We start from the raw sequence: 12,742 nt of genomic DNA, 5'->3' as shown, positions 1-12,742 counted from the left end.
TTTTTGAATATATGTTGCTTATTATGTTTCGTGTTCTCCAAGTCAAGTCATTCAGCCATTTTTTTTGCGACTGCCAAATTGAATTTTTTAAGATCATAGAATACGCAGTTTTACAATGACACCAGAGATAAAGATGTGTTCCAAATTTCAGATAAATCGGCCAACAGGAAGGGGGTGAAATTTATATTAATGTGATACAGCGCTGCAGACAAAGTTACAAAGTTTCGAAGTCACAAACAAACAAACGGGTCAACCTAGATAAAATCGTTTAATAAATAAGTGCAAATCATAATTACATTACGTTTACCGAGAGAAAATTCGTTTTTTTATGACTCGATTATCCGGAGTGAAAAATAAAATCAATATTCAGGATAATCGAGTCCGACCTGTATTTAGGAGTTACGTACTTGTACTCTTTTTTTTTAATTTTCTACATGACTTCTTTTTTATAATTTTATATGAAAAAAATCAAAAATTGATATAAATTATCAAAGATTTCTCTTACTAATATCGATACGTCCTTTTCAAAAATTACACTTGAGTTAAAAAATTCCCAAATGCTGTGGAAAACTCATACTTCAACTTCATTCGAATCAAAAACACTCATGTTTTTTCATTTGTCGATTTCATTTGGAATTGCTCACATTTGTACAGTACATTTAACCTAAAACAAACAATAATTTTCGCACATAAATTTTTTGAAAGCACTATTGACAATAATCGCATACTTGAGGATCCCTTTCCCATCCACTGAATACAGAATCTTCTTACGGGCTTCCCAGTTTCTATTATTTAACTCATTCCCAATCACTGCATTCGATAATATTGTTTTGCTCAGGCTCAGAACTATCACTTGCGGCGTAGTGATTCCCATGATATAATCCAATGATTTTCACGAACCGGTTATTTATTCACTCTTGATGCACGACGGATAATTAAAACGGTACTAAATGTACCTCACCGGCTGCAAAATAGATTCAATAATTCACCCAATTTGAATACCATTAGCTCCGACCACGTTGCGATCAATTCAAAACGGTTGCTTGAAACACTGTCAACGAACGCGAACCACGCTCGATTAGAGTCCGACGAGTACTGGTGAGTCTGAGCTGTGCTTTCGGAGACCCTGCTGCTGCTGCGAAGCTGCCGTTCGTTCTACGTGCCTTCTGGTGTGCTATCAGTGATTGTTTCGCCATAGAAAAATGGGATGTTAAAATGGGATTGGATGGTACTCGTTTCACGGTTCATTGGGTACGATTGACTGTGTGACAAGATTGGACAGCAGTGACCAAAGCTTAGTGTCGGCATGTGAGATGTTCAAACAAATTACGTGGATTGAACAATATCGATTTTTCAACATTGTTCCTCTGTAATATGAATGACGCTTCGTAGCGCAAATTTTTAGCCAATTTATCTTGAACAGCCCAAATTACAAATTACAATAAATAAATAAAAAAAATCTTGTGAATCTTGTGCTCTTGGAAAAAGTATTCCGAAATGAAAACGTGTTCATTAAGACTGGGCAACGTGTTCAAAATGTATTTAACAGATAACGCAAAAAAATATCATAAATTCACTGAGTATACATACTCATTTTTCACATGCATTATAATTCAAGATATTTTATACTATGTATTTCAAACCATCAGAGATATCATAAGAACAAAAAATAATTCATATTTCTCAGGGAAGAAATAAAAATTGCAGAACCATGTCTATCTGGACATATTGAAAAATTTCTGCTAGTTAAACTAAGCTTTATTTTACTTAGGATTTATTAAATATTCTGAAGATTTGTGCAGAACGAATCAACAACATAGCGATCAAGGTGGCAAGCGTCAGTTCTTTCCGCCTCCCCCAAAAAGCACGATAAACTATTACCATTGGTTTGACTTTCACCGAAAAAAGATTTTGAATTATAAAACGTCAATATCACGTGATATAGCAGCGTGGAAACACCACAGAAAATCCGGTTCAAACTGGTTTGGCGACTTGGCGGTTGTCGAATCCAAACTGTTATATTTGCTGTTGCTTCGAGTAGTTCGTGTTCATGAAACATGCGCAATATTCAGTATATTTTGAACCGAACCGCAGTGATGATGTTCAACGATCGATTATTTCATCGTTGGAGTATTCTTTAAAAACATATAATGAAATATTAAACCAAACCAATTTATATTCCTCTATGCGTAAAGTCAGCAATGAAATAAAAGAATACCAAACCTTGCGTTTAGATATTTATACGGATTCTCATAGTGAAGTTAATACATATTCCTCGCGTTCAAGAAGAATAGTTTTCATGTGCATTTCATAAATAGCCATGACATACACATCATTTTTTGTATTTAGACAACTGAATCAATTGTCATTTACACAACCAGCAAGAGCATCACGTTGCTGATACCAAATTCAGCTTGAATTATTTCGTCTTTGAATTTTTGCTGCCGAAAGATTAATATGTGATGTAACTTCGAAGCATCACTCTTTCAAATTCACAGTACCTTCAGAACCCTCTGCATTTACGAATGTAGTTTAAAGCATCTTTGGAATTTTCGCAACTTTTCCGGTGGGTTAAAATTTTCATTATTTTTGTCAAGTTTCTCCAATGTGATCATTTCAACGCCGAATGATGGATCAACAAAATTCAAGCCTTTTTGGACTCAAGAATATTTTAAAATGCATATTCATTTTCGCATGTAGGTTATTGAAAGGAATAGAGATTGGAAACAATTGGTTGTGTAGAAAAACTGTCTAGGAACGATTTGTAGATAACCAGTAAGCCATCATGGAAAAATATACACTGAGAAGAAAAAAATTGTTTTGGAAAAAATCGAACACTAACACTAAATTTGGATAACTCAAACACCAATTTTTCTCTCATATTTGTTGAAAACCTAAAACCAGCCGATGTTTTCAATGAAAAATTGTTTTTTGACATAGCTCAATTGGACTTCAATTACTGATGTCGCACAGCCGTGAAAGTTTGAGTTTTTTGAAAACCGAAAAAAAACCCAAGGGGGGGCATAAAGGAAATTAGGGTTTTCGAAAAAAAAAATCTGATGCCAAATTTCTTCTAATTGCAGGAAACGCATGATCTACTGCCATCTTTAAATTTTTTTGGTCAAAAATCGATAGTTTTTCCGGAATAGGAGGCAAAACGTATGGTTTAGGGTGCCAATGAAAATCGTCATAACGAAATATTAGCTCAATCGGACTTCAATTACTACACTCTGTCCAACTTCTATAAGACCACCCTGATTCTATTCATACATTGTTGAATGCTTATAATAAAGTATATTTAACGTCAATTTCGTTCAAAAGAGCTGTTTGTTCATTTATTGTGCTTAAATATGATGATGGACCTGATCACGAACGTCACTTCACGGTGAAAACGAAGTGAATTGTATACAACCTTATTACGGCTGTCACCGTGTGTGTAGAATACAGAAGAGTTCATCCGTCGTGACAACTTTGATGAACTCGGTGTTATTATGAGTACCACGATACTGTCATGTCACGGAGAAAAACAGACTTGTGTTTTAGATGGTGAAAGCTGGTCACGCGGAATGAAGTAAGGTTAATTTTGTCTTTATTTAGCTTTTTTGCTAATATTTTGAATATTGTCTTGTCTTGTTTAAGAAACAAAAGATAAACAAGCAGCAATTTACCCGCCTGGTGGTATTTTTAGAACGAAATCCTGACTTATCCAGAAAACGTAAATTTGTTTATTTGGATTCGTAAATGCGCTATGGAATGTAATAAGGGACTAAAAATGTAGTTCCCGAAGACCCATTGAACAATGGCGAAAGGTCTACTTCCGATTATCCTGAATGAATAGCAATTCTTTGTTTCTATTTTTAGGATTAGACCAACAGAGAGTTGCAACACAATAAAATGGGCCACTGGCCCAAATACGCTATAATTGTGTAAAGAAACAATAATTAATAATCTCCTATCAGAAAGAATGATCATCATGATTGATTATGTATAATATTGATTTGTTGATATTTTGAGTATTAAATAATAACTATAAAATTTTTCCAACATTGCAGAGCTGGTTTTGTAATTCAAACATTCGCAATTGGTAGACAAGATCCGAAAGAGGACGATAGTTATAACAAATAAGGCTTTTGTTTTTTTACGTAATAGATATTCTCAACTCTATTGTTTTGAAGACATACTTTGAATGAAAAAATATTAAAAAAGTGATAATAAGTTTCAAACAAGGAAAAAATGAGTACTGATCATGAGATGGATAAATTCGGGTTTATTCTGAGATATAGAAGATATTATTATTCATCAAAATTGTAGAAATGGCTCTTAAAAAATGATTCTAACGTTGACCTATACTCAATACTTATCACCACTCAAACGAGTAAAACAGAGCTGAGTACAAGAGTATGCGAGATATCGATTATTAAACTCATGATAGTCATGCTTTACCTCTAGAGTAATTTATAGAGAGAAAAAATAAAATTACATTCCCATATGTTCAACAACTACATTATTCAAGAGCAAACAAGTATTTCTCCTCATCATTGCCAGCGTTTGATTCAGCAAACTAACGCACCAAGCAAATGATTCATGGAATGAGTCCGAATAGATAGATTGAAATACCGAATCATCAAGATATAATCGCAAACTTGTTATTCTGAAACATACGTTCAATTAAATAGAATATTATCTCATACACTTATTAATTTTACCTACATAACGTTCAAACGTCCGAAATTATGCAGCCGACATAACGTTCAAACGCCCGAAATTATGCAACTGACATGTCTCTTATAAACGGGAATGAACTCTTTCACTTCACGGAGTTTTTTTTTACACGCAACTGTCCGTGACAATGATGATAGACACAAAAACACAGTGATTTTGACAGTGATGTTCGTGATAAGGCCCATTATCTCATACGCTGTATAAATTCACCTATATAACGTTCAAGCGTCCGAAATTATGCAACCGACACAACGTTCAAACAACCGCCATTATGCAACTGACATGTCTCTTATAAACGGGAATGAACACTTTCACTTCACAGAGTTCATTTTCCAGATTTATTGATCGAAACAACTAAAACAACGGAAGATGTAACTGGTCTTATAGAAATGTTACACTTGAAAAATATGAAAACATTCGTTTACGCTCAAAGCTTGCACACACACATACGAAAATCATGCAGTTTATGGTAGTCACCAATAAAATACCCTAGAATATAACTTGAAGCATTGTTTGTTCACAATGACACAAAGCAGCAAGGTCATCACCTGGTCTTATAGAAGTTGGACAGAGTGTATTGTTGCAGATGTCAAAATTTAAATTTTCTGAAAATCGAAAAATTACGCAAAATTCGTACTTTGACGGCTGTGCGACACTAGTAAATGAAATCCGATTGAGCTGATATCTGGCATAGGGTAGTTTTTCGTGGGAATCAACTATTTTAATCAAGTTCCGTTTGAAAACTCGAAGGTCACTTTTCTCCCATACATCCATTGTCACTCTACGAAAAATGTAACGATTCATTAAGAGATTTCAAACGCATATTATTTAAATTCGTTATTGCGACATCTGTTGTGCTATATAACATTAGACAGGAAATTTATCCAGTAATTTTTTGCTTGAAACATGAACAGAAAATATAGTAAAAAAGTGAAACAATTTGACGATCAAAATGGCTATGTGGAAGGAAGCCACAAAATCAGCAATAACTCATCTGGCAAGACTTAAAAGAATCATTCTATCCACTATTCAACATTATAGTAGTTCTGTATTATTCTGGGCATGTTACTTGTGTTGTGTGTTACTTGATGGCTATCTACACATCAAACTTTGATGAATATTTAAATAATAACTAATTGTACTACAGTTAAGTATTATGCATTGGAAGTATTGAAAATATGTCTCCTGTTAAACGGCTCAGAGCTTTCAGAAACATTAGCAATATTTGTCAAGATTTTACTAATAGTAACTTTTTCCGTTTTTGGCCCATTCTCACCGCCATCGACAGCACTTCTACACGCATTTTTTATCAACCAAATTTTGATCGCTCCACCTTTTGTTCTCGGTGAATGGGATTCTTCAGGGTATTAAAACTCTGGTATCCTATAGTGTTGACGTCAACCTAAAAGACCTCGTCATCCAAATGGAATAACCCAAAAATGCACAGAAATCACTCCTACTTGTTTTTACTTAATCGCGTAAAATATGGGCGCCAAACGATTTTTATCGCGCGCTTGTCAACAATAAAATGAACTGCTACCGTTCCAATTTAATAGACGCTATGAAATACAAAGAAAGAGCCAACGCAACATTTCAAATCTGGCACATTGTCTAATTTTCTGGTGACATCAGCATTTAATTGTGTAGTATGACTCCTTCATAACGTTATCCATAAGTTGGCGGGGTATAGAGTGCAATAAAAGAAATGTACTGACGCTAAATCAGGAATATATTTTCAACTTGTTATAAAAAAGTGGTCAGAAACTAACTATGAACATTATTCTTTGCATTTTTTAAATTTTATTATTTGTATTAGTGTATCGTTCGTAATGCGCACTGAAAACCCTGAAAATACAACATGGCGTTGACATCACAGAGTGAAGAGAGCAGGAAGAATATCACCATACAACCAAATTGTAAGTGTTGTGTCGGTTGCTGCTGGGTGCACTGTTCCAAGTTTACGTTTCACATGGTCACCCATATTCAACAACAACGTCAAATGTCAATGACGAATGTGAGATGTAAGAGCTGTCAGCGATCAGAAAAGAGAAGATTAAAGAGGCCTACTTTTACCAACGATTAGGCTCTCATCTAGGATTCTAGATTAGGCTTTCTCAAAGTGATTTCCCAGAGGTCGACGTAAACGACTCCTATTAATTAATAAAAGTTCTTATTTGGAGCATGAAAGATACTGTATAAGTTGTGTAAACCATCTTGTTATAAAAATTACTAATATTTTTGTGTAAATAATTGTTGTAATTTGTACGAGGGTAGTTCAAAAAGTAAGTTTCAGTGCCTTAGAAATCGCGGAAAAATAAAGTTAGGACAAAAAACAAGGTGATATTCGTAATCTACATTTTATTTTCTGTTTTTCTACATAATCGCCGTAACGTGCGAGGCATTTTTCATATCGTGGCACGAGTTTTTTTATTCCAAGCGCGAAGTGCGTAGCGTCCAACTTTTTGAAGTACGATGTAACTGCGTCACGAATTTATTCAGTGTTATCGAATCGTTGACCGCCGAACGCCTGTTTTATCACCGGGAATAAGTTATAGTCGCTAGGGGTTCGAACACCGTTCATTTGAATTTTTTCAATTGCTGTTGAGTTACGCGAGCAGAATGGGGCCGCGCATTATCGTGGATGAGCAACACTCCTTTCGTCAATAAACCTGGCCTTTTTTTCTTAATCGCGGTTCTTATCCGGTCCAAAACTTCACAATAGTACGGTCAACGATTCGAAGAAATTCGTGACGCAGTTACATCGTACTTCAAAAAGTTGGACGCTATGCACTTCGCGCACGGAATAGAAAAACTCGTGCCACGATATGAAAAATGCCTCGAACTTACGGCGATTATGTAGAAAAAAAGAAAATAAAACGTAAATTACGGAAATCACCTTGTTTTTTGTCCTAACTCTATTTTTCCGCGATTTCTGAGGCACTGAAACTTATTTTTTGAACGACCTCCGCATTAATAGTTATTAACTTGATATTTACTGAATTTTATGTCTATTCATTGATGAAAAAAAAATGAGTTTACTTACTTAACAAACCGCAAAGTTTTTGAACTGGTAATGAATTTTGTGTGTATTGGTTTTGAATTTTATATGAACGAAATAAAGAAAAAAAAATAAAGAAATTTAGCCGTTTGGTCGACGGTATCTCTTCATTCTGGAAAATGGATCTCTTGCCCAAAATAGTATTAAAATCCTTCTTCTTGTTAGAAAGCGAAACTCATACTAGAAACAGTGGCTTCTGAAGATTAACTTTTTACAGATTGCAAAATATCCAAACTTAGATTACTAAACCTAAATTGGATTTGTTTGTGTGGTAAAAATATTATTCAACTTTTATAAAACATAGTATTCCTTCACCCAAAATTTATGTATGTGAGTACACCGAATGTGTAAGTCACCGATAAATGTTACCACGGAAGCCATATTTAAATAAATATATTTTTGAAGTTTAACCCTTTATAAGGTCGTGGAAACTAGGCAACGAATCGACACCAACTTCAGAGAACATAATCCTTACATGAGGGAAACACATATTTAATACTGAGAAAAAAAGTGAAACAGTGGAAATTGGTGGTAATATAGCTGCCACTGCTCATTAACCCCAAAAACACTGTTTGCCGCTGCCTTGTAAATTCACTTTATTGCGTCTTTGGTTATGCAAAATTAAAACAATATTTCTAGGGCAGCGAAAAAACGGTATTTTATATAAAGTTTCAAAGAAAAAAAATAAAATTTGATTTTTCCTTCAAATACACCATTTATTTGATTGAAAAAACTGCATGATCTTACACAGTAGATCTTAATAGTATGATTACGATGAAAAACTTATTAACTTGTTGCATTTTCAATGAATTTGAACAAAATTCGTACATTTTTAGCAGCCCAAGAAAAATTGGAGTATTGCCCGATACCTTTAGAAGTTTTTGGTAAAGTAAAATATTGAAATAATATTCCAAGTACAACGAAAAAAAGTTGAGGGTGTGGGCCTAGAGGCACGGAAGAGATTTTGATATAGAACTATGATTGTGTGTAGTAATTGCATTTGATTTGAGTGTTTCGTTGTTCAAAATCTGTATTTTTTCTCTTTTGATTAAAAAAGACGGATGGGTAATGTCCGGGACATAACCGGAGAAACGTAGGAAGGAAGGAAGGAAGGTATTGTATTATAGAGACTTCAAACTTAAAACGTAGGACTAAACCAATGTCATTTTATAGCGGCGGTCAAATTGGATTTCAAGATAATGGAATACGCAGTATTATTTTGACAGCAGAGATAAAGGTGTGTTCAAAATTTCAAATCAATTAGTCAGAAGGAACGGTGGAAATTTTCTACTAATGTGAGAAAACCCTACAGACATACAAACAGGTCAAGTTGGCTGAAACCGTTTAAAAAAGTATGTGTGCGCTATTTTGGAGTTGGTTATTCTGTTACTGCGGACACCATTTTATGGTGGCGGCCATTTTGGATTTACATTTTTCATGAATAACCGTGTTCTACTGGTCAAGCCCTTTCATTTGATACCAATATTGATGAGAGGTTCGGAAAAAATATATATATATTAGGCTGTCAAAAAAGTCCTGCGGTATTTTTTTTGAATTTTCATTTGTTCATAAAATTAGTTACAATCATCTGTTTTAAACCCTAGGCAGGGGATCACTCGACTCGTGGATCGATGAAGACCGCAGCTAAATGCGCGTCAGAATGTGAACTGCAGGACACATGAACACCGACAAGTTGAACGCATATTGCACATCGTACAGCACGTACGATGTACACATTTTTGAGTGCCTATTATGTCACTCCTTCTATAGAGTCACTCTCCCATCGATGACAGGCATTGAAGTTGTTGCTTGCCAGACACAAATCAATGGCAAAGACCTCTGCATTGCTTCGATATATATCCCTCCCAGAACTACGGTAGGTCGCCATCAGTTCTTTGATACTATCGAGGCAATGCCGGAGCCGCGGTTAATCTTAGGTGATTTCAACTCCCATGGAACAGCATGGGGATCACTCTACGATGACAACCGTGCCACTTTGATTTATGATCTGTGCGACAACTTCAAATTGACAGTTTTGAATACTGGGGAAGCAACCAGAATAGCCAAACCTCCTGCACGGGCAAGCATGCTAGACATATCTCTATGCTCTTCTTCGTTATCCCTGGATTGCATGTGGAAGGTAATCCAAGATCCCCACGGTAGTGATCACCTACCAATAATTTTATCGATCGCTAATGAATCAAGCTTTCGTGAGTCAGTCAATATTTCGTATGACCTCACGAAGAATATTGACTGGAGAACATTTGCGGAAATAATATCTGAAGCAATTGTTTCAATGCATGAACTTCCTCCACTCGAAGAGTATAACTTTATATCGAGTTTGATTTACGAAAGCGCACTTCAAGCTCAAAAGAAACGTGTACCGGCTACCACTTTCCGACGTCGTCCTCCATCACTTTGGTGGGACAAGGAATGTTCAAAGGTCTACCTTGAAAAATCATCCGCTTTCAAAAAATTCAGGAAAACTGGATTAGTGGAATGGTTTCTAAAGTGCCAAGCTCTAGAAGCCAAACTAAAAGGTTTGATTAAAGCAAAAAAGCGTGGATATTGGCGGAAGTTCGTCAATGGTTTGTCAAGGGAGACCGCTATGAGCACTCTTTGGAATACGGCTAGGAAAATGCGTGGCTGGAACCATACAAACGAAAGTGAGGAATACTCTGACCGTTGGATTTTTAACTTTGCAAGGAAGGTTTGCCCCGACACCGTTCCTGTACAAAACGTCGTACGCGACATTCCACTTCAAAGCGATTATAAGAATTTTTCGATGGTGGAATTCTCAATTGCCCTTCTCTCATGTAACAATTCAGCTCCGGGGTCGGACAAGATTAAATTCAACTTGTTGAAGAATCTTCCCGACTTGGCAAAACAGCGTTTGCTGAACTTGTTCAACAAGTTTCTGGAGCTGAATATTGTCCCGCATGACTGGAGACAAGTGAGAGTGATAGCCATACGGAAACCCAACAAGCCGGCTAGCGATCACAACTCGTATAGGCCGATTTCAATGTTATCCTGTATTCGTAAATTGTTAGAGAAAATGATTCTACTTCGTTTGGACAAGTGGGTCGAAACGAACAATTTGCTGTCAAATACGCAGTTTGGCTTCCGCCGAGGTAAAGGGACAAATGATTGTCTCGCGCTGCTATCTTCTGAAATCCAAATCGCATTTGCTCGCAAAGAACAAATGGCTTCCGTTTTTCTCGATATCAAAGGGGCATTTGATTCAGTTTCCATGGAAATTCTCTCAGAGAAGCTTCATAATCGTGGACTTTCACCAATTCTCAATAATTTCCTGTACAATTTACTGTCAGAAAAGCACATGATTTTCTCTCATGGCAGCTCGAAATCTTCTCGTTACAGTTTTATGGGCCTACCACAAGGCTCCTGCCTAAGCCCCCTCTTGTACAGTTTTTACGTCAATGATATGGATGATTGTCTAACTAGAGACTGCACGTTGAGACAACTTGCAGACGATGGAGTTATTTCCATCACGGGTACTAATCCCGTCGTTCTGCAAAAGTCGTTGCAAGATACCCTGAACAATCTGTTCACGTGGGCCCTCAAGCTGGGTATCGAATTCTCTACGGAGAAAACTGAAATGGTCGTTTTTTCTAGGAAGCACGAACCCGCCCAATTCCAGCTTCACTTATCCGGCAAAACGATCCAACACTCTATGTTTTTCAAATACCTGGGTGTATATTTTGATTCTAAGTGTACCTGGGGGAGACACATTGCGTATTTGAAACAGAAATGCCAGCAAAGAATCAATTTTCTCCAAACAATTACCGGAACATGGTGGGGTGCCCATCCAGGAGACCTCATTCAGTTGTACAAAACAACGATATTATCAGTGTTAGAATATGGCAGTTTTTGCTTCCGATCAGCTGCCAGGATTCATATTCTCAAGCTGGAGAGAATACAATATCGTTGCTTGCGTATAGCCATGGGGTGTTTGCATTCGACACATACGATGAGTCTCGAAGTTTTGGCAGGAGTACCCCCGCTTACTCTTCGGTTCACAGAATTATCCTACAGATTTCTCATCCGTTGCAAGATCATGAATCCATTGGTGATTGATAACTTCGAAAATCTACTCCAACTGACTCCTCAGTCAAGTTTTATGTCTTTATACCATGAGTACCTTACCCACGACGTGCACCCTTCACCAGGCATCTCCAACCAAGTTTGCTTCCCATACTTCTGCAATTCCTCTGTCATTTTTGATCTGTCCATGCGACAAAAAATCCATGGAATCCCAGATCACCTACGCTCCGATTCTATTCCGCCGATATTTTCGGCAGAATATGGGAAAGTTAGATCTGATAAAATGTTCTTTACTGACGGTTCATTCATAAACGGGTCCACTGGCTTCGGCATCTTCAATGAAAATTCCAGTGCCTCTTTCAAACTCAAAGATCCTTGTTCCGTGTATGTCGCTGAACTGGGTGCGATATATTACGCATTAGGGATCATTGAAACATTGCCCATCGACCACTATTTTATTTTTTCAGACAGTCTCAGCTCAATAGAGGCAATCCGCTCAATGAAAGTTGATAAATGCTCAACTTATTTCCTAACAAGAATAAGACAACTATTGAGTGTTTTGGTCGAAAAATTATTCAAGATTACCTTAGCATGGGTTCCCTCTCATTGCTCAATACCGGGGAATGAGAAAGCGGACTCGCTAGCTAAGGTGGGCGCTTCAGAAGGCACACTTTTTGAAAGGCAAATTGCTTATAATGAATTTTTCCACATTCCTCGTCAGTATACGCTCGTAAGTTGGTAGCGCATGTGGAGTGAAGATGAGTTCGGTCGTTCGTTACACACGATTATCCCTAAGGTCTCGACGAGTGCATGGTTCAAGGGATTGAATGTAGGTCGTGATTTCATTCGCGTGATATCTCGGCTTATGTCCAATCACTACAACCTAAACGCGCATCTCTA

The 12,742-nt window shown here is 36.7% G+C and overlaps 1 non-coding gene across 1 annotated transcript; it reads left to right on the top strand.

The window, feature by feature from the left end:
- Positions 1-9,376: 9,376 nt before the first annotated feature.
- LOC129780774 (5.8S ribosomal RNA) lies at positions 9,377-9,529 on the top strand. Its single transcript, XR_008744027.1, has one exon. It is a non-coding gene; the product is annotated as a 5.8S ribosomal RNA (ribosomal RNA).
- Positions 9,530-12,742: the final 3,213 nt, after the last annotated feature.

The sequence above is a fragment of the Toxorhynchites rutilus genome, chromosome 3 (genome assembly GCF_029784135.1).
Source record: "Toxorhynchites rutilus septentrionalis strain SRP chromosome 3, ASM2978413v1, whole genome shotgun sequence".
In the NCBI taxonomy this organism is placed as follows: domain Eukaryota; kingdom Metazoa; phylum Arthropoda; class Insecta; order Diptera; family Culicidae; genus Toxorhynchites; species Toxorhynchites rutilus.
This window is presented reverse-complemented; position numbering and strand designations above follow the sequence as displayed.